This window comes from Pristiophorus japonicus, chromosome 14, assembly GCF_044704955.1.
Source record: "Pristiophorus japonicus isolate sPriJap1 chromosome 14, sPriJap1.hap1, whole genome shotgun sequence".
Classification (NCBI taxonomy): domain Eukaryota; kingdom Metazoa; phylum Chordata; class Chondrichthyes; family Pristiophoridae; genus Pristiophorus; species Pristiophorus japonicus.
Genome location: NC_091990.1, coordinates 120,061,734 through 120,085,317, shown reverse-complemented (window position 1 = coordinate 120,085,317; position 23,584 = coordinate 120,061,734). Strand labels below are relative to the sequence as shown.

Below are 23,584 nucleotides of genomic sequence, written 5' to 3'. Positions count from 1 at the left end.
GCAAATCGATGGACGCCGAGGTTCAGCGGGTCCATGCGGCGAACAGTTCATACACCAAAACGCCACCAATGATGATGAGGGTTTTATTAAACGGCATCCCAGTATGCATGGAGCTGGACACTGGGGCCAGCTAGTCAATCATGGGCGTTCAGCAATTTGACAAGCTATGGCCACTTAAAGCCAGGAGACCCAAATTAGCACGTATTGAGACACAATTGCCGACTTGCACTAAAGAAATCATTCCGGTGCTAGGCAGTTCAATGTTGGCTGTCACACACAACGGGTTAGTGAATCGGCTGCCGCTCTGGATTGTCCCGGGCAATGGTCCTGCACTGTTGGGAAGGAGCTGGTTAGCCGAGATGAACTGGAAATGGGGGGATGTTCACGCAATGTCATCTGTGGAGCGAAGTTCGTGCTCACAAGTCCTACAACAATTCGATTCACTATTCCAACCTGGCGTCGGGACTTTCAAAGGCACCAAAGTAGTGATACACATCAACCTGGACGCCAGGCAAGTGCACCACAAAGCCAGAGCAGTGCAGTATGTGATGCAGGAAAAAATCGAGAGCGAATTGGACCGGCTGTTGAGAGAGGGCATCATCTCGCCTTTGAATTCAGCGACTGGGCGAGTCCCACCGTTCCCATCCTAAAAGCGGATGGCTCTGTCAGGATCTCTGACGACTACAAGGCCACTATCAATCGGGTATCCCTACAAGATCAATACCCGCTCCCGAGAACGGATGACCTTTTCACCACGCTGGCAGGCGGCAAGCTGTTCACCAAGTTGGACCTCACCTCAGCCTATATGACCCAGGAACTGGCCGACAAATCTAAACTACTGACCACCATCACCACGCACAAGGGACTGTTCATTTATAACAGGTGCCCGTTCGGCCGCCGATCGAATGCCATGATTTTTCAACGAAACATGGAAAGCCTGCTTAAATCCATTCCTGGAACGATCATATTCCAGGACGACATCCTCATCACGGGTCGAGACACCAAGGAACACCTCCACAACCTGGAGGAGGTGCTACGCCGACTGGACCGGGTAGGTCTGCGACTCAAGAAGTCTAAATGTGTGTTTTTAGCTCCTGAGGTTGAGTTTCTGGTCAGGAGGGTTGCTGCAGATGGGATTCGGCCCACCATCGCCAAAACAGAGGCGATTCGACGAGCACCCAGGCCCTGCAACACATCGGAGTTGCGTTCATTTCTGAGACTGTTGAACTATTTCGGGAACTTTCTGCCGGACTTGAGCACGTTGTTGGAGCCGCTACACGTGCTCCTGCGTAAGGGTTGCGATTGGTTTTGGGGGGACTGTCAGGAACGGGCTTTTGATCGGGCGCGAAACCTACTTTGTTCAAACAAGTCGTTGACCCTGTACGACCCCTGTAAAAAATTGGTTCTGACATGTGATGCATCATCCTATGGGGTTGGGTGCGTGTTGCAGCAGGGCAATGCTGAGGGTCAACAACAACCTGTGGCTTATGCCTCCAGGTCGCTCTCTCAAGCAGAATGGGAATATGGGATGGTCGAGGAAGAAGCACTTGCATGTGTCTATGGTGTGAAAAAAATGCATCAGTACCTCTTTGGTAGGAAATTTGTATTCGAGATGGACCACAATCCATTAACATCCCTGTTGTCAGACAGCAAGGCTATCAATGCCAACGCATCAGCCGGCATACAGTGATGGGCTCTCATGCTGGCAGCTTATGACTACTCCATCCGGCACCGGCCTCTCACTGAAAATTGCGCTGACGCACTCAGCAGGCTTCCACTGGCCACCACTGAGGGAGCAGCGGAGCAAAGCACTGAAATGGTCATGGCTGTCGATGCCTTTGACAGCGCAGGCTCCCCCATCACAGACCGCCAGATCAAAATCTGGACAAACAGAGATCCCCTCCTATCCCTCTTTAAGAAATGTGTCCTGACTAGGGATTGGGCGCCCGTACACGGAGCATGCCCTGAGGAGGTCAGACCGTTCCACAGACAGATGGATGAGCTCTCCATCCAAGCCGACTACCTACTATGGGGCAGCCAGGGAGTTATGCCCCAGAAGGGCAGGGAGGCATTCATCAGGGAACTTCACAGCGGGCACCCAGGCGTTGTGCTGATGAAGGCCATTGCCCAGTCACACGTTTGGTGGCCTGGAATTGATTCAGACATGGAACATTGTGTTCACAGGTGCACGACATGTGCCCAGCTGGGTAATGCCCCAGGGAGGTCCCGCTCAGCCCGTGGCCCTGGCCCACCAGGCCATGGTCACACATTCATGTTGACTACGCAGGCCCGTTCATGGGAAAGATGTTTCTCATTGTGGTAGATACGTACTCGAAATGGATCGAGTGCATCATTCTGAATTCATGCACGTCATCCACCACTGTGGAAAGCCTATGTGCGATCTTTGCAACCCATGGCTTGCCGGACATCCTGGTTAGTGATAATGGCCCATGCTTCACAAGCTACGAATTCCGGGAGTTTATGTCGGGCAATGGCATCAACCACGTCAGGACTGCGCCGTTCAAGCCGGCCTCCAATGGCCAGGCGGAACGTGCGATCCAAATCATTAAGCAAAGTATGCTCAGGATTCAAGGACCCTCCCTACAATGCCGCCTATCGTGCCTCCTGCTGGCCTATAGATCCCAACAGCACTCGCTCACGGGGGTCCCGCCTGCTGAGCTACTTATGAAACGGATACTCAAAACCCGGTTGTCCCTCATTCACCCTGTCCTGACCGACATAGTTGAGGGCAAGAGCAAGTCACAAAACGAGTACCATGACCGTAATTCGAGGGGGAGATGTATAGAAATAAATGATCCTGTATTCGTCCTCAATCACGCCATGGGGTCCAAATGGCTTGAGGGTTCTGTAATTGACAAAGAGGGGAATAGGGTCCTCGTGGTAAAACTCAACAATGGTCAGATATGCCATAAACATCTGGACCAAGTAAAAAAAAAGGTTCAGCATCGACACAAAGGAACCTGAAGAAGACCATGAGATGGAGCTCACAACACCGCCAGTGAACGAGCAACAAGAGCAATCAGAAGAATGCACAGTCCCTGCGGTCAGCCCGGACAGGCTGGAATCACCACAGGTGACAGACACTCACGTCAGTGTCAAACAACCAGAGCCCCAACTGCGGCGCTCCATGAGGGAGCGTAGACCACCTGAAAGACTAAACCTATGATCCTAACAAGACTTTGGGGGGGGAAGGTGATGTCATGCATATAACCACAATGTAACACCACTGTATTACTGTTTACACACAACCTAGATGCACACCTTGACCACAAGGGGTGAACTTGTGGGAGACACTCCTTACCTGATCTCCCAGGTATATAAAGGGAGGTCCCTTGCAGGGTCATCACTTGTGGAGTGCTGTGAATAAAGAGTTGAGGTCACGGAGTGACCTTGTCCCCAGAATGTGCCGCGTGTGGTTTCATGCTGTAGAGTAAGGACTTTACACTCTCACTCATCAGTCTCGGTGTAGTCATCTGCGCATCAATTTCCCGGCCTGTGATCCCGCCACACAATTAGCTCCCAATTTCATCTGTCAACAGGGAGGTACTGATTAAAATCCAGATACCTCTCAATCTGCAGGGAGAGAAATTCAAAGGTCAATTGCCCTGGATGCACTTTACATGGCTGACAAGACGACGTTTACAATCAGAAAATGCTGGAAATACTCAGGCAGCATCTGTGGAGAAAGAAACAAAGTCAACGTGTGAAAGGTCACAGACCTCAAACAATGCTGCCTGACGTTGAGTGTTTCCAGGGTTTTCTCTTTATATTTACCCTTTCCAACAGCTGCAGTATTTTGCCTCTGTTATTTGGCAGGCCTTAGAAATAGGACATCCATAGGATTATTGGAACAAGTTCCTACATTACAACAGTGACTACACTCCAAAAGTACTTCATTGGCTGTAAAGCACTTAGAGACGTCCAGTGGTCATGAAAGGCTTATAGAAATGTAAGTCTCTCTCAGGTTGTAGGCCAGTCTGCCCCTCGAACCTGTTCCACTCCAATTGTCGGGCAGGGAATGGCACATGGCCACTGGGAGACCTGTGAAAGTGAAGGAAGAGAAAAGACCACCCTACACTAAGAAAAGACCCTTTCAGTGCAGCGCCCACCACTCAGTACTATGCCCACGTTTAAATCGGGCAAATAGCATTAAACAATTTCCATTACAATTACTCTCAATTGCAAAGTCACCACTTTCAACGTGTTAAGCAAGCTGGCTTTTTCAGGCAGAAACAGGGATAACAGAGTAATTCATACTTTCAGGCAGAAACAGGGATAACAGAGTAATACATACCTCGTTGAGGCGCATTTGTCCCATTGACACTTAATCACCTCTAACTGGTGTCAGGTTGGGGTTTGCGATCCATAAACCTGTAAACACAAATTATGCAGATCGATTTTACATTCCTTGTTGTTATAAACAATGATAATGAAGAAGGTGATTTGTTGAAGGAGTCAAGCTTGCCTGCCACCTTGGGTGAGATCAAATTCATAGAAACCAATCTACGAAGCAAGACAGGAGCGTAGGAACAGGAGTAAATCCCCAGCCGCTCGAGCCTGTTCCCCCATTCAATTAGGCCATGGCTGATCCATAGCTTAACTCCACGGTTCCGTACCCCTTCTAACAAAAATCTATCAATCTCAGTTTTCAGATTTTCAACTAAGTCCCAGCCTCAACAGCAAGATGAAAGAAGTTTGAGCACACACAGTCCAACGCAGATACTGGGCGATTCGCGATAGAGCCAACGCGCCTGCTATAAGCGGAGGGGAAGCATTCATTGAAAATGTACCTGCCATAACTTCTGTTCCTCCGATGATCACCGATGCCCATCCTGTTAAGCCCTCCCTCAGTTCCCCTCGGTTCCTGGCTGCAGTGGCGTTGCCACAGGAACCAGGTAGAGTGCGATCCAACTGACGTCAACAAGGTGGGAACATGAAACATTGGTGACGCATGCAATGCAAATTGGCTTTGAGATCATTAAGCTTTTCAAAAGCATGCAAATATGAATAGGAATGCATCAAAATTTACTTGGAGCACTATAAATACATCTAAAGGGATTTTATCCTGTGACAACTTTCCAAAAGTATGAAGACAATTGTTGGAAGTGCAAAAGTGGGATCCGGCTGAATAAATCAAAGGGAATAAAAGAAAAGATCTCGCATTTCTTTAGCGACTTTTATGACCTCAAGACGTCCAAAACGCTTTACAGCCAAATAAGTACTTTTTTAAAGTGTAGTCACTGATGTAATGTAGGAAACATGGTAACCAATGTACAAGCAGCAAGTTCCCACAAACAATAACGTGATAATGACCACATAATCTGATTTAGTGATGTTGATTGAGGGATAAATATTGGACGGGACACCAGGAAGAACTCCCCTGCTCGTCTTCAAAATAGTTCCATGGGATCGTTTAATTCCACCCGAGAGGGCAGACCTCAGCACACCTCCCAGAAACGCCTGAAACACTTTACATACAGTGAATGATGTTGAAGCACAGTGACTCATGTTAAATAAGCAAGTTGCTAACCAAAGGTACTGAGCCAAAGGCCAAAGATGTAGAGTTAGATCGCAAACCAGCCGTGATCTCATTGAATGGCGGAATAGGCTCGAGTGGCTGAATGACCTACTCCTGTTCCTATGTTCCTAAGTGCAGCAGCCAATTTGAACACAAATAACGATGAGAAGAATGACCAAATCACCTGTTTGGCGGTTGTAATGTATGCACCTGTGAGCATGTTCACCAGTTTGTGGCGCTGTTGCATTGTGGGTGGCTTAGCCAGTCACGTGATGTTCACAAGACTCAATAAAACCCCAGTCGGTTGGGTCTCGGTCATCCAAGATGAGGTTTGCAGTTGTGAGCCTAGTGGATGAACTGGTATTTTGTAGTGTGATTGTTAAACCTTAGTTAATAAAACAACTAGTTCTTAATAGCAATGAGTTGCTATGAATTCTTAAACAAAGAACCCATGAAGCAAATACATTACAGCGATGTATTTGAGGGAGGAATGTTGGCCAAGACTCAAGGTGAACTCCCTGCCCCTCTTCAAATAGCCCCATAGATCCCAAGCATTAACCTGAACAGGTTTGGGTAGACGGGGCCTCAGTTTAATGTCTCATCCGAAAGATGGCACCTCCAATAGTGCAGCACTCCCTCAGTACTGCACTGGAGTGTTCGCCTAGATTATGTGATCAAGTCTCTTTATTGAAATATTGCTTTTCCTGAGAAACAAGATTGAATGCAGCTCCAAGCATGCTACCTTACTACGAGTCCCCCGAGACCCGACAGGAGAGGCGCGGAGCTTGCGAACACGGCCGGAGCCTGAGATAATCAATTCACGCGCCCTGCGGGATGGAACACTCGCTCGCACCTGTGCCTATGAGCTAATCAATGCACCTCCAGACTGCAGTCCGGGGAAATGGAACACTCGCAAAAGCGCCTCGAGACAACACTCGCACGTGCGAAAACATTGCTAACCTGATTCTCAAGCACACGGACTTCCATCTTCAGTCTCCACACATACACCATGACCACACTGAGCAGCACCACATCATTACTGGGCAGCTATGTATGCAGTCTGCACCAGAAGGCTTAACTATTCCAACGCACTCCTGGCCGGTCTCCCACTTCTACTTTTTGGTAGAAACCATCAGCGGCAGGTCGGGGCCATAAAAGGAGCAGCGAGCGGCGGCCATGGGCAGCATGAAGGCATGTCATTGCAAGGTACAGCGCGAGCTGGTGCAGGAGGACAACGGCAACGAAGAGTGACATCAGCAAGGTCCAGGTCGGTGATTGGAGCGTGGGCAGGTACTGCAGGAACAGCGAGATCGGGGCGAAGAAGCTGTGAGAGACTGTGGAGGGATGTGATCAGGATCCAGGGGAGGCATGAGTTCAGGGCCCAGTGTGCGCACTAGGTCCGTGCAGCAGAGCAGGTCTCCAGTTGTCTTGGATAACCCTTGCCACTGGACCAAGACCTAGCTCTGTCAAGCCCATGTGGTGGTTGATGTGCAACGGTCACCCCACGTTAAAAAAATCCACGCACGGGCATCTTCCACCCTTGAGGATGTAGTTTGGGTTCTTCATTCGAAACACTAGTGAACTCATCCTTTTTATTGGCATGGAAGCAAGTCATCCTCGTTTCGAGGGACTGCCTATGATGATGATGACCTTACTACACGTAGCTGCTATTTATATTACTTTGTTTTTATTTCCTGCTCCCTTTCTTCAATCAGCCATGTATTATCTCTAAACTGAGGAGGTCACTATTAATCTACTCCAAGGTCTCTGCTGGAAGTTCTCTATAACCAGTCACTAGAAGCAGCAGCATGAGTTGACTCATTTCTTGGTCTGCCCGTTGCATGATGCCTGTACTAGGTGCCGACACCCCCACCTTGCCCAGGGCCATTCCTCACTATGTGATCCTAATCTTTGTGCTTTGTGCAGTGTGACTGCTGCCTTCATTACAATATTAAAAAAACAGAGGGCTATCACATAGCATCGCTCCAAGGTTCCAGGCAGACGCAGAGCAGGAGCAGCCTTATCGGGTAGATGCTAGTGTCAGTGCTGCGCTGGAATAGTTTGGTTCGGGAATCAGCTAGTTTTGGTGCGTGGGTTTTCAGCCAGCGATGTCATCAAGGCCCATAGCCTTCACTGTGCCTACTGTATTTTTATCTAATACTTTGATTTAATATTATTATATACAGTTAAATAGCAGAAAGGTATGGTAACTTAGGAAGCAGAGAAGTGGAGTTGATGAAAAACTGGGAGATGTAAAACTGAAGCGATACAGCGCCACCACTGACAGGACAATGTAATTGCAGCGTGACGCGTTTACACAGACAGGTTCCATCTGAGGAAAGGTTATCGACCTAACGCATTAACTCTGATTCTCCCTCCACAGATGCTGAGTATTTCCAGCATTTTCTGTTTTTATTCCATTATAAATGTGGACATGGGAACTTATAATGGAGATAATTGACAGGGACAGTGAGCAGACCTCAGACCTCTGCTATAATCACAGATGTGCCGGGTTGACCAGCTACAGGGGGAGACATGTCTTGGCTTTCCACGTGAGTACTCTGCACTTAGATCAACTGCATTTTTAAGCACATTATGCCATCTATCACAGGCATAGGAATCAGCTGACATGGTTGAAGCAATTGCTTTTTTTCATGCACGTGGATGGCTTCATCAAAAGCAAGGCCAACATTACTGCCTGGAATACCAGATATGTGGACTGTCATACTCAAATAATGTCACATGGTATAACACTGCTGCATTATTCAATAACGGTGGAATGAGTCTTGGTTTAAGACTGCCTCTGAGCCGAAGGTTGTGGATTTGAGGCCCTTTCCAGGCAGTCAATGAAAGCAACGATGAGAGTTCTAGGTCTAGAAATTTGCCCATGCAGCGCCTGTATTTCTGATACCAAAAGGCCTCCTAAGTCTCCTGGCAGGCAGGGAGCGAATGCACATTATGAGCCGTGAGTGCGCCCCTTGCCATATTGGTAAAGGCCCAAAAATTGGCGTGTTGTACCCATGCCTGAAACAGGCATTAGGCCCTTTGCATATGCAAACAGGAGGCCTTTTGCCTGTTGCAAAACTGGAGCAGAATCTCCCCCTGAGCCACCACTTCCCCCAAGTCCCACACCCTCCAGTTCAACACAATCGCTGACCTCCTGATTGTCGCTACACACCCCAATCACCACTAACTCCTGACCCAATCGCCTTACCCCGCCCCCTCGTCTTCACTTAGCTGAGGGCCGCTGTTGACATCGTAGTGACCCAAACTTCCATCACGCTTCGCCTGTTACTGTCCGCCCCTCACCAGCTCAGTGGTAATGAGGCCTGAGGCCCAATATCGGGTGCTCCTCAGGCCTCACCCTTTGTACGGAGGGTCTGTTCCCTGTGCACCTCACCCCACCCCTGCCCCGCCGCCCCAACCGCCTGAATTGCTAGGCCCTGGTCTCTGAATACTGGGTCGACAGCAAGGCGGATGCTCATCCCTCTGGGAACAGAATGTCCCCGCTCAGTCCATCGTAATCCCGGTGATCCAGAGACCAGAGCTCCAGCCTCTGGGTTGACACCCGGGAGCAGAGTAGCTGGGGTGGGGGGGGCGGTCATTCACGTCCGATGGGAGCGGAATAGTGGCCCCCACCAATGGTCCCTCTAATTTTATTTTTTACTGAACGGGCCATGAACTCCTTTGAGCGTGACTTTTTCGTCTTTGGGCAAATTTTACAACCACATTTACAACAACAACTTATACAACAACAACAGCAACAGCAACCACTTAAACGTATATTTGCAGTAATGCCATATTGCCACCCCACTGTCTCAAATCATGAGACAATCAGACAAGGTTCGATACAAGTTTAACATAACTTCTCTGCTTTTGAATTCTATTCCTCTAGAAATGAATCCCCGTGCTTTATTTGCACTTTTATGGTTTTTTTAACCTGTGTTGCTACTTTTAATGATGTGTGAAGCTGCACCTCTACCCCATTTAGATTCATATTTTCCAAGGATTAGGTAGCCTCCTTATTCCTGCTGCCAAAATGCACCACCTCACACTTATCTATATGGCAATTCGTTTGTCATTTACATGCCCATTCTGCAACTTTGTTTACGGTAAAATTAACATCACCTTCCTGTATTTTTTCCGACTGCAAACAATTTTCCGAATTAAAAAAATTAATTTTCACATTTTTATTTCTGACAAAGGCAACATTTGTTGCCCGCAGGCGATTTGAAGTCTTCAGCAGACAGATGTGCTAATTGAGTTGGCCTGTAGCAGGTGAGGTGCCTGAGCATTTCTAAAGATATAAACCTGACACCAGTATTCTGATTTTCAAAAGTAAGCTCCAATTTTCTCCACTTTTTATGTTATTAAGATTTTTATGAACTTTCATCAGCAACAAGAGTAAACCATAAATACATCCCTGGTGCAAAATTGGATTTATTAAAAAGTAGCAAATGAAAGGAAGTTAAACTTGCGATAATCACTCTTCTTCCTTCTGCTAAAATACTTCCTTGCTTCACCGAATCATTGAAAGCCCGATGCTGCAAACCCATCTACAGTAGGATCATTTTATCTTAATAAGCAAATTCACGTACAACTCAAAATTCACACAAGCTCGTTTCTCATTTCCTCCCCTAAAACAGGTTACTGCCATCCGACAGCAACAAGTCCCTTCTTACTCACCTGTTAAAACTCGGCAACTCACTCACCTGTAACCGGTCAGGTACACGTAGCTGTCTACCGATCCCTCACAATGATTTTTAAAGCTTCGCCCTGCCCCATAGCGAGGGCTGACTGTATTGAGCTTGCTCTGCTCAATCTGGCCCCGCTCTGCTTTGCCTTGCTCCAGAATGGCCCCGGTCAGGAATAGCTCCACTCTGAAATGGCCCTGCTCAGACTGGCGCTGCTCCGAATTGCCCCACTCCGGAATGGCCACTATAAAGATTAGCCAATTTACAGCTTATCTCCGGTCTTTCAAATAATCAGGATCGATTGCAAACCAATACTTGTGGGTATATTGTGTTTAATCAGAGTTTAAGACGGAATATAATACACTAGTTATATGGCAAACACATACGACCGTGACAAACAGCTGGTACCAATCCCAATTGGACAGACGGCTGGCATGCAGGTACAGTTCTCTGGCTTACAGCCTCTCTTCCTCTTGTCTAGAATCTCCAAAAGTGTTAACCTCTGCGAGCATGGGACCACTCTCAGAAGAACATTCAACCAGCTCACCTCTTTTATGGCTCTCCCCTTCACCGTCTGTGTGAACAAGCCCTCATGGGGTTTCTTTTATTCTCTTTTTACAGGTGGGCCTGGATTGGAATATTGACAAGACCTTTTAACTTATAGAGGTTACCCTAAAAACTCGGTGCCCAATGGCATGTCGAGTTACATCCTTTTACCTCCTCCCTTACCTCTATCCAAGGCCCCAAATACGTCTTCCAGGTGAACAGCGATTTACTTGTTCTTCTTTCAATTTAGTAAACTCTATTCACTGCTCTCGATGTGGTCTCCCCTACATTTGCGGGACAGCTCCGTTCCATCCGTATGTGGTTCAGAGCTTCCGGTCGCCTCACTTTAATTCTCCACTCCATTCCCACTCTGACATCTCGGTTCTTGGCTTCCTACACTGTTCCAATGAAGCTCAATGCAAGCTCGAGGAACAGCACTTTGTCTATCGTTTAGGCACTTTACAGACTTCTGGACTCAACATCGAGTTCAACAATTTCAGGCCATAACCTCTGCCCACATTTTGTTCCCTTTCCTCGCTTTTTTTACAAAAATTTTCGCCCCCTTTTTTTAAATGTTAAGTTTCTCGCTGTTTTCCATGCAGCTGGTAATGATTCCGCCATTCACACTCTATCTAGACTCACCTTTTGTTTCCTAACTTGTGCCATTACCATCTAATTTCGGCTCATTATCCCCTTTGTCTCTCAAATCTCTCTTGCCTTCCATCCTATCACAGAGCTTCCCTTTTGTTCTTTCCTCACCCCCCTCCCCCCTCCTCCTTTCAGGGTCCCAGCACTTCCTTAAGAATATGTTACATTTTGAATTATTGCCATTTCTGACGAAGGGTCATCAACCTGAAACGTTAACTCTGATTCTCTCTCCACAGATGTTGCCGGATCTGCTGAAATTTTCTGTTTTTATTTCAGATTCGGGCATCCGCAGTATTTTGTGTGGCATGTCGCGTTATTTGTCTCAATTCTTGGATGAAAGCCAAACCCTAAAGGGGTCTCATGTTCTTTGCCTATTTGTCTTTCTTGTTTATACATCCTGAAGGTTCCTCCATTGAAATTCATTTTATCTCCATTGTCCCTATCCTCCCTGGTACAGCCAGTACAAGGGGGCCTTGTACCCTCTTAATCAGGGGGCCCAAGCTGCCTCACTCAGAATGTAGTTATCCAAACTATCTCACTTTAATCTAACAGTCTGTTCCATCCTGAGATGGATACCTTAACTCCCTTAAATTACTTCCATTCTATGTTTTTATACTAATTAACTTTTAATTATCTTCGCAAGCAGTTGTGTTTAGCTAACTCCAATGCCTACCTTAGCATTATAACTTAATTATTAGTAATAATAGAAAAGCCGTAGCCATTGGGGCCAAAATTCACCGCTACCTGAAACGGGTTGCGCCTACCACTTTTCTTGTGTTTTCATCGCCACGGTGGATGAGGTGGCCTCTTGTGAAAATTCAGTTCTTTGTCATTTTTTTTCGAGCGGACCGAAAGTCGGTCATAATGGGGACAGAAGTGGGGCGGAGAGCAGAAGATCGATCATGAGAAGGGCGGAAGTGGAGGTGGGATGGAGTCTCTGCCACTGGCAGTAGCATAGCGCTGATGACATCACGATGCTTGTATGTCATCACGTCTCTCCCCTTCACTTAAAGGGGAGAGCCTCCACACTTTTTTAACTTCGGTCCACTGAGCCACCAAGGAGGGCTTCGGCCAGGCCAGTGGCCTGGCACCCAAGAGGGGGTGCCCTCCCCTTGAATGGCTGCTGCACAGCCATGTCGCACACACTGCACACACAGTGCACCAGCAGAAAAAACTGTCAGAGGCACCGCTCGGCGGGCCGAAGATTTTTTCCCCTGAATTTAGCTTGAGGTGTGGGAGATTGGCGTTGCGCGCTTTGATAATGCATTTAGGAGGGGTCGGCAGCAGTGGGCCAGAAATGGGGACCAGTAGAAACAGCATCTAGGAGAATTTCGCAGCGGCAGCCATTTGACTCCATCACGTGGTTGCTGCTTACCATTGGCAAGTGGCCTTATCGGGAGGCTGAATTTTGGCCCCATTGAGTCTTAGTTGGTCAAATTAGAGATACATAAACAAAGTCAAAATCCTAACTTGAAAACAAGATTATATATGACCATCACAGTGCAGAATGCTATAACATCTGCAGGGAGCCAAAAACATAAGCGGCTTCTAAGCATCTATCTAACTATTCTAATACTAATCTGAAGAGACTTTTTGTCTCCAGTTCTAATACAATCATGTAAACACAGCATTATTCACGTCACAGTTTTGTTCGCATAACCATATACATTTTAGATAACCACTGATGTGTCAGCTGTGGCTCAGTGGGTAGCACTCTAACGTCGGAGTCAGAAGGTTGAGGGTTCAGAGACTCAAGCACAAGAGAGCCTTGTTACTTCAACTGGGAGGCTGATCTTGAGACTGGACTTGAATACCACAGTTTGGTACGGACCTAGAAGATACGGCTCATCGGGAGAAGCAGCGAGTAAGCCGGAGGGGTAATTGGTGAGCATTTATCCCAGCCCACGGATCTTTAAGACCACCGCATAGTGTGAAAGGATGTCGTGTGTCCCTACCAAGCTTTAGAGGTTTTCAGGGAAGGTGTTTTAGAAATGGGTACTTCGCGTTAGGGGCCTGTTTAGACAGGCCAAACTGTGTATTGTACTGCATTTGTTTGTTTTACATACCAGGGTATGTATGGTTTTACTGGGTGCAGGAGTGTGTTTTAACTTTAATAAAAGCATTGCCGGTACCCGGACCAAGGTACCCGAGCCTGACTCATTTATCTGTTCAGTACAGTAACTCCAGCGTTAGAACTATTGTAAAGTGCGGGTGCTTCGAAAGCACCTAAGGGAAACCACTTACACTTCCATGCAGTGAGTTCCAGACCCCCACAACCCTCTGCATGAAGAAGTTTCCCCTCAAATCACCGCTAAACCTTCCACCAACCACTTCAAAACTATGTCCCTCGTAATTGACCCCTCCACCAATGAAATAGGCCCTTGCTATCCACTTATCCATGCCCCTCAAATTTTATACACCTCAATGAAATCTTCTCTCAACCTCTTCTGTCCAAGGAGAACAAACCCAGCCTATCCAATCTGTCCTCATAGCTAAGATTCTCCATTCCAGGCAGCATCTTCTTAAATCTCCTCTGCACCCTCTCCAATGCAATCACGTCCTTCCTATAATACGGCGACTAGAACTGCACGCAGTCTTTCAGCTGTGACCTAACAAAAGTATTATACAATTGAAGCATAACCTCCCTGCTCTTATATTCTATGCCTCGGCTAATAAAGGCAAGCATTCCGTATGCCTTCTTAACCACCTTATCCACCTGGTCTGCTACAATCAGGGATCTGTGGACAAACACTCCAAGGTCCCTTTGTTCATCTACACTTCTAAGTGGCCTACTGTTTAATGTATATACCCCTTCCTTATTAGCCCTCCCAAAGTGCATTACCTCACACTTTTCCAAATTAAATTCCATTTGCCACTGTCCTGCCCACCTGACCAGTAGATTGATATCCTCCTGCAGTCCATGACTTTCCTCTTCATTATCAACCACACAGCCAATTTTAGTGTCATCTGCAAACTTCTTAATCATGCCCCCTGTATTCAAATCTAGATCATTAATGTATACCACAAAAAGCAAGGGACCCAGTACTGAGCCCTGCGGAACTCCACTGGAAACATCCTTCCAGTCACAAAAACATCTAACACCCATTACCCTTTGCTTCCCACCTCTAAGCCAATTTAGGATCCAACTTGCCACTTTGCCCTGGATCCCATGGTCTTTTACCTCCGTGACCTGTCTGCCATGCGGGATCTTATCAAAAGCTTTGCTAAAGTCCATATACACTACATCATACGCACTACCCTCATCGACCCTCTTGGTTCCTTCCTCAAAAAATTCAATCAGGTTACTCCAACACGATCTTCGCTTAACAAATCCGTGCTGACTGTCCCTAATTAATCCTTGCCTTTCTAAATGTAGATTTGTCCTGTCCTTCAGGATGTTTTCCAATAATTTCCCACCACTGAGGTTAGGCTGACTGGCCTGTAATTACTCGGCCTATCACTTTCCCCCTTCTTAAACAAGGGTATTAGCAGTCCTCCAATCCTCTGGCATCATGCCTAAATTCAAAGAGGACTGGAAAATGATGATCAAGGCCTCTGCTATTTCCTCTTTTGCTTTGTTCAACAGCCTGGGATGCATTTCATCCAGGCCTGGGGTCTTATCTACTTTCAAAGTTGCTAAACCCCTTAATACTTCCTCTCTCACCATGTTTATTTCGTCCAGAATTTTACACTCCTTCTCGATAGCAGAATCTGCATTGCCCCTTTCCTTTGTGGCAACAGAAGCAAAGCATTCATTAAGAACCTTACCAACATCTTCCTCCTCCACACAAAGATTATCCTCATGGTCTCTAATAGGCCCTATCCTTTCTTTAGTTACCCTCTTACTCTTAATATATTTATAGAACATCTTAATTTTCCTTAATTTTACTGGTCAAGAATTTCTCATGCTCTCTCTTAGCATTCCTAATATCCTTTTTAATTTTGCCTTTTAACTTTCTATATTCCTCTAAATAAGGCTAAATAAGCTTTATAAGGCAATTCTTTCTTTCTTTTCATTCAGAGAGGAGCCACGAGGTTGACTCCCAGGCCCCAAGTTTCAACACGCGGCGAAAAAGGCGCACCTCAGAGCTGGACGCCTGTTTTTCGCGCCGAAAACGGCGCCGGAAAAAAAGTGCGGTATTCTCGAGCTCCTTGGAGCTCGATGTCTGCTTGGCGCGGCGCACAGGGGGTGGAGCCTACCACTCGCGCCGATTTTGTAAGTAGGAGGGGGCGGGTACAATTGAAATGAGGCTTCTTGGTGCCGGCAACCCTGCGCGTGCGCGTTGGAGCGTTCGCGCATGCGCAGTCTGAAGTAAACATTGGCACTCGGCCATTTTTAAAAGTACTGCAGAAAAAGTGAAGATTTGTTTCTTGGACCCCTGCAAAGGCTTGTATTTTAATTTTCTTGATATTTCTGTGTGTGAGGGAGTGCTTTTAGCAGCACTGCTGAATAAATCACCTGCTGAAATCAGTGAGTTCAGCTTTTCACTGCTAAACTTGCAGAACCGGTGCCTGCAAATTAAGGACTGTGTGTTTGGAGAAATAAAAGTGCCAATTCAACTTTGCAATGGATCAACATCCACCAAGAACAAAGAATTTCTTGCATGAGGAAGCAAACCATTGCATCATATGTGGTGCTGACAATGCAGCACTCATTCTGCAAATTTAAATATAAAGATGTCAATGTGGCTGCCTCTCCCTGTCCAAATGGCCTCAGTCCCCCTCACAACTCGAAGGCTGCTGCTGTTCTTTCTTCGGCTCCCGGCCAGCCACTGACGCCGCTGCAATCCCATGGCCGAATGGCCTCAGTCAGTCCCCCTCACAGCTCGAAGGCTGCTGCTGTTCTTTCTTCGGCTCCCGGCCAGCCACTGACGCCGCTGCAATCCCATGGCCGAATGGCCTCACGTCCACTCCTGATTCTTCGGCTGCCTTCGAGCCACTGACGCCGCCACATAAGCGTGGCTGAACGGCCGAAAGAATTTTAAATCTGCAGCTGTGTGTGTCCTGTGTTCATTCTTCGGCTCCCGGCCAGCCACTGACGCCGCTGCAATCCCATGGCCGAATGGCCTCAAGTCCGTCCGGGTGCTGCATCTTCGCGGGGAATGAAGGCCTGCCTCAAGCACCGCAGCTCAGCTCGAAGGCTGCTTGCTGCCTGCCGCTGCCGTCGAGACGAGACACTGACGCCACACCTCGGCCTGTCTCCAACATGAAAGGTCTGCCTGAAGCACAGCAGCTGCTGCTGTTTCACACAGGTAGGAAGATGGTTTATTTAATATTTTCTTTGCTTATACATTTTTATTCAGGTTTGATTTATTTGTATAATATTTGTATAAGTATAACTAAGGATTGATTGTACAATTTAATGACTTCCCTTCCCCCCCTCCCCCCCCCCACCTCGTTCCCTACGCCTAATTTGTAACCTACGCCTGATTTTCTAAAGTGTAGACAAGGTTTATTCCAGCGTACAAAAATCTTCACTTACTCCATTCTAAGTTAGTTTGGAGTAAGTTTTCACTGTGGAAACTTTGAAAACAGGCGTAAGTGGCCGGACACGCCCCCTTTTGAAAAATAAATTCTGTTCAAAAGTGAAACTGTTCTAACTGACTAGAGCTGGAGCACACTCAATGTGGAGAATACCAATTTCTAAGATACTCTGTTCTACACCAGTTGCTCCTAAAAATCAGGAGCAAATCATGTGGAAACTTGGGGCCCCAGTGTCAGCAGTCTGAGCTATGAGGAAAGACTGGGGAAAATTGGGCTCCTGCACCTGGGAAGGTGATGACTGTGAGGTGATCTTATTGAGGTTTGTAAGCTTGCTAAGTGTATAGAAAATGTTTACCCAGAATATTACTTTAAATGAAACTGCAGGAATAGAACCAGGGAACAAAAGTTCAAACTAGAGAATGGTACTTTTAGGACAGATATCAGCATATTGCTCTTTATTCAATGAGTGACCAATACGTGGAGAGAACTTTCAGAGAGAGTAATGGGAGCAGAAACCCTGGAACCATTTACCTGGATGCTGCAATGGGAGGGATGTTTGGGATCTCTCTGGATGGATGAATCAAGGTGGGCCGAATGGCCTTCCTCATCCATAATTAGCTTGTGTTTAGGGGTGCATTAACTGTTGTAGGCCGCACCATGCTGCACATCATTGTATAAGCATCCTGGGATATTTTACTACATTAAAGGCACTATATAAATGCAAGGTGTTGTTGTTTGATGGGTATGTATAAATGCTTAAGCAGAATACTTTAATACAGAACATTTACTCTCCTTCTTACTTTCAAATCCCTCCATGGCCTCGCCCCTCACTATCTTTGTAATCTCCTCCAGCCCCATAACCCCCCACAATGTCTGCGCTCCTCTAATTCTGCCCTCTTGAGCATCCCTGATTGGTGGCCATGCCTTCTGTTGCCTAGACCCTAAGCTCTGGAACCTCCTGCCTAAACCTCTCTGCCTCTCTACCTCTCTTTCCTTCTTCAAGATGCTCCTTAAAACCTACCTCCCTACGATAATTTCTACTTATGCGGCTCAGTGTCAAATTTTTATCTCATAATGCCTTGGAACGTTTCACTACGTTAAAGGCGCTATATAAATACAAGTTGTTGTTGTTGTTTATTTCTGTGCTTCAAGTGTTGTTATTGTGGTTTTTCTACCACGCCAGTAATGAGATTAGACATTGTTGTAACACAATGGGGGGGAAATTGCGGTCAGAGGCTTCCTGCGGGCGAATGCCTCCGACCGAAAATACCTGGTGGTCCCAGAGGAAGGTAGGATTGTGCTCGGAGGCCTAGTTTTGCAGTCCAGCGTACAGGAACATCTCTTTCAGGAGCATATTCGTATCCTGGAATCACGTGCGCCTGGACCACCAATCACAATGTGGTATTCTCATTGATAGTAATGGGATCTCCGAGCTCCCATTGCTATCGATGAGAACACTCCTAAACTCAAATAAAACACAAACATAAATAAAAAAAAGACTTCACTTTTTTTAACTTAATAGAAATTGCATTAAATTAAATGTTTTAGAGAAAAAAATTTGAATTTTTAAAAAAATGTTAAAAATAAATTTACTACCTTCATGGACAGGGTTTTTAATATAAAAATAAGTAATAACAGTTAATTTTTCTATGTTTTAAAACTCTTACACTGGTAAAAGTAGGCTATACGCCTGCTTTTACCATGCGTAAGAGTTTGAAGGACATTCGCTGGGCAAGAGTTGGACAAATAGCCCAAATCTCCGCCCGCCAATGTCCTTCTCCCGGGACAGATCGCAAAAGCCGGTACTCAGTGCATGCGCATTGCACACCAAGAACTGGCATTTGCGAGGCCTCTCTGAGTGCAGCACACATCATACGCACCAGGAGAAGCCGCAATTTATTTTCGGTCCAATGTGCTGCAGCAGTACATTGGAATTGACAACATTGTGTTATAAATGTACTTTGGTGTGTGGGTTCCATGAGCTAAACATCAAAACTGGAATATCCACTGACGCCAGCTGGGCCCTTATTTATCCATCCAGCCATCTAAATGATGGGTAAATGGACATAATATTACAACAATTAGGATCAAGGCAAAAATACATTTGCTGCTTTTGATCCCACAGGCTGATGCATCAATAACTCAGAGAAACTGTTTCCAATGGCTAAAAGGATGATAATCAGAGAACACAGATTTAACGTAATTGGCAAAAGAACCAGAGGCGACATGAGGAAAAACCTTTTTACACGAGTGGTTAGTATTTGGAATGCACTGCCTGATAGGATGGTGGACACAGAGTCAATAGTAGCCTTCAAAAGAGAATTGGATAAATACTTTGTAATGTATGCACCTGTGAGTATGCTGACAGGTTTGTAGAGGCGCCAGCCTACAGCCACACTAGTCTAAAAACACCTGATCTAGTCTGATCTCGGAAGTTAAGCAGAGTCAGGCCTAGTTAGTAATTGGATGGGAGATTGCCTGGGAGTACCAGGTGCAGTCAGCTCCCCCCATCCGGACGGAATTCTTCATTGGTGCCAAACCCCGGAACCTCCCTCAGGAGCCGGCGCCTCACAACTTGAGCCACCTCGGGGGTTTCCTGTACGGGCTGCTCCTGCACACTCTCAACTTTGCCATCCTCGTCTGTCGTCCGGACACGCCATGGTGCAACATCTTGCCGTCCAGAGGAGGGCGGGGGTCCCCGATGGAGTGCACTCTACGCGGGAGTCCTCCCACTATTTATCGGGGACTTGGCCTGGAGGGTGGTGCACGGAGCAGTCCCGTGCAACAAATTTTTAAGCCGGTTCACAGGCTCCCAGGCCGCTTGCAATTTCTTCGGTCTGGAAGAGTCCGTGTTCCACGTTTTTATGGAGTGTGCGAGGTTGCAGCCCCTGTTCCATTATTTAAAAGGGCTGCTCCTCAATTTCTGGCTGCACTTCAGTCCCACACTCCTGACCTTTGGGCACCCTGTGCAGAGGGGAGCGGGTAGGTCCGAGGGCCTCCTCGTAGGACTGCTCCTGGGCACGGCCAAGGGTGCCATCAGCCGGTCCAGGCAGCGGGTGGTCGATGGGGTCGTTCAGCCCGACTGCCTGCCTCTCTTCCGCACCTACATCCGGTCCAGGGTGTCCTTGGAGATGGAGCACGCGGTGTCCACCGGTACGCTCGCAGCCTTCCGCGAGAGGTGGGCGCCGGAGGGACTGGAGTGCATCATCACGCCCGGCAACCAAATTTTAATTTGATTTTACATGTTTTAAAGTTTAATTTGTTTAATTGCCGGATTTTTAGTGTCCCCCTCCCCTTTTATAGGGGGCACTTGTAAAATTTATGATTTTATTGCCCAAAAAAAAAATCACAAAAAAACCCAAAAAAAGTGAAGAAGAAAAAAAAACAAAAACAGGGCCTTGAAAAATGTTTGGAGTGTCCCCCAGATTGGGGGGCGCTTGACTTAACTGGTTAATTTTGTCTCCTGTCAAAAGAGTTGTAGAGGTGCCGGCCTACGGCCACACTAGTCTGAAAACGCCCGATCTAGTCTGATCTCAGAAACTAAGCAGAGTCAGGCCTGGTTAGTAATTGGATGGGAGACTGCCTGGGAATACCAGGTGCAGTCGGCTCCCACCGTCCGGACGGAATTCCTCATCAGCGCCAAACCCCGGTACCTCACAACTTGAGCCGCCTCGGGGAAATCCCCTCCGTGCCTTTTAGTTCTGCGCAGAGAGGTTTCCTGTACGGGCTGCTCCTGCACACTCTCAACCTTGCCATCCTCGTCTGCCGTCCGGACACGCCATGGCGCAACATCTTGCCGTCCGGAGGAGGCGCGGGTCCCCGATGGAGTGCACTCTACGCAGGAGTCCTCCCATTATTCATCGGGGACTTGGCCTGGAGGGTGGTGCACTGAGCAGTCCTGTGCAATAAATTTTTAAGTCGGTTCACGGGCTCCCAGGCCGCCTGCAATTTCTGCGGTCTGGAAGAGTCGGTGTTCCATGTTTTTATTGAATGCACGAGGTTGCAGCCCCTGTTTCAATATTTAAAGGGGCTGCTCCTCAATTTCTGGCTGCACTTCAGTCCCACACTCCTGATCTTTGGGCACCCTGTGCGGAGGGGAGCGGGAAGGACCGAGGGCCTCCTCGTAGGACTGCTTCTTGGCACGGCCAAGGGGGCCATCAGCCGGTCCAGGCAGCGGGCAGTCGAGGGGGTCTTTCAGCCTGACTGCCTGCCTCTCTTCCGCGCTTACATCTGAGCCAGAGTGTCCTTGGAGATGGAGCACGCGGTGTCCAACGGTACGCTCGCGGCCTTCCGCGAGAGCTGGGCACGGAGGGACTGGAGTGCATCATCACCCCCGGCAACCAAATTTTAATTTGATTTTTTTCTGTTTTAAAGTTTAATTTGTTTTCATTGCTGGTTTTAGTGTCTCCCTCCCCTTTTATAGGGGGCACTTGTAAAATATATAATTTTAATGCCCCCAAAAAAATCACAAAAATCACAAAAAAAAAATCCACAAAAAAACCCCAAAAAATAAAAAAAGAGGGCAGTTAAAAGTGTCTGGAGTGTCCCCCAGATCAGGGGGCACTTGATCTAATGTTTATTTTGTTTACTCTAAAAGAGTTGTAGAGGTGCCGGAAATAAAGGAGCAGTTAAAAGTGTCTGGAGTGTCCCCCAGATTGGGGGGCACTTGATCTAATGTTTATTTTGTTCCCACCCAAAAGAGTTGTAGAGGCGCCGTTCTGGAGTAGTCCGTGTTCCATGTTTTTATTGAATGTACGAGGTTGCAGCCCCTGTTCCATTATTTAAAGGGGCTGCTCCTGAAATTCTGGCTGCACTTCAGTCCCACACTCCTGATCTTTGGGCACCCTGTGCAGAGGGGAGCGGGTAGGTCCGAGGGCCTCCTCGTAGGACTGCTCCTGGGCACGGCCAAGGGTGCCATCAGCCGGTCCAGGCAGCGGGCAGTCGAGGGGGTCGTTCAGCCTGACTGCCTGCCTCTCTTCCGCGCCTACATCCGGGCCAGGGTGTCCTTGGAGATGGAGCACGCGGTGTCCACCTGTATGCTCGCGGCCTTCCGCGAGAGGTGGGCACCGGAGGGACTGGAGTGCATTATCACCCCCGGCAACCAAATTTTAATTTGATTTTACATGTTTTAAAGTTTAATTTGTTTTAATTGCCGGGTTTTAGTGTCCCCCTTCCCTTTTATAGGGGGCACTTGTATATATTTGTGGTTTTAGTGCCAAAAAAACCCACAAAAAAACCCACAAAAAACTCCCCAAAAAAAGGCACTTGTAAACTGTTTGGAGTGTTCCTCTCCCCCCCCCCCCCTTTAATAAGGGGGCACTTGATTTAATTGTTTATTTTTGTTCACAACAAAAGAGTTGTAGATCTGTTGAGGAGCCAGAGAGACTGGGGTGCATCATCACCCCCGGCAACCAAATTTTAATTTGATTTTACATGTTTTAATGTGCTTTATTGCCGGTTTTTTCTGTCCCCCCAGTTAGGGGGCATTTGTATAATTTGCCTCTCGGTGCCCAAAAAAACCCACAAGAAAAACCCCACAAAAAAACAAAATAAAAACCAAAAAAAGGGCATTTGAAAAATGTTTGGAGTGTCCCTCCCCCCGAAGGGGGCACTTGATTTAATTGGTTAATCGTTCTCAACAAAAGAGTTGTAGATCTGTTGAGGCGTCGGAGGGACTGGAGTGCATCGTCACCCCCGACAACCAAATTTTAATTTGATTTTATATGTTTTAAAGTTTAATTTGTTTTTATTGCCGGTTTTAGTGTCCCCCACCTTTTAGCCAGGGGGCACGTGTAAAATTTGTATTTTTAGTACCGAAAAAAAAACACCCCAAAAAATCACCAAAATCCCCCCCCAAATAGCACAAAAAAAGGGCACTTGAAAAGTGTTTGGAGTGTCCCCCAGATCAGGGGGCACTTGATTTAACTGTTTAATTTTGTTTACAACAAGAGTTGTAGAGCTGTTGAGGCTCCGGAGAGACTGGAGTGCATCATCATCCCCAGCAACCAAATTTTAATTTGATTTTATTTGTTTAAAGTTTAATTTGTTTATTGTGCTGGGTTTTAGTGTACCCTCCCATTTAGCCAGAGGGCTTGTATAATTTGTAGTTTTAGTGCCCCCCAAAAAAATAAAAAACATACAAAAAAAACCAAAAAAGGGCACTTGAAAAGTGTTTGGAGTGTGTGTGTGTGTGTGATCAGGGGGAATTTGATTTAATTGTTTTTGTTTTGTAACAAAATAGTTGTAGAACTGTTGAGGCACGGGAGTGCATCATTACCCCCGGCAACCAAATTTTAATTTGATTTTATATGTTTAAAGTTTAATTTGTTTATTGTGCTGGTTTTTAGACCCCCCCCCCCCCCAGCCCCCACCCTTTTAGCCAGCGGCACTTGTATAATTTGTGTTTCAGTGCCTTCAACAACAACAAAAAATCAAAAAACAACGGGGCACTTGTTTGAAAATGTTTGGTGTGTCCCCGCCCCCCCCCCCCCCCCGTCCTCCTTTAATCAGGGGGCACTTGATTTATTGCCTTACAACCAAAATAGTTGTAGAGCTGTTGCGTTAAGAGTGGTTTAGCCAGTCACATGATGTTCCCAAGACTCCATAAAACCCCAGCCAGTTAGGTTCGGGGTATCCACGCTGAAGCAGGTAGTTGTGAGCATGGTGGATGAAT

General features: G+C 47.0%; 1 long non-coding RNA gene and 1 pseudogene across 1 annotated transcript in view; one reads left to right on the top strand and one right to left on the bottom strand.

Annotated features, from left to right (window-relative positions):
* The window catches only part of LOC139279477 (uncharacterized), a 152,971-nt gene that overhangs the window by 48,919 nt on the left and 80,468 nt on the right, over positions 1-23,584 (bottom strand). Inside the window, exon 3 of the long non-coding RNA XR_011596481.1 lies at positions 4,316-4,392. This is a non-coding gene — a long non-coding RNA (uncharacterized lncRNA). The remainder of the gene's footprint in view (positions 1-4,315; positions 4,393-23,584) is intronic.
* Positions 20,401-20,519, top strand: LOC139280328 (5S ribosomal RNA; annotated as a pseudogene).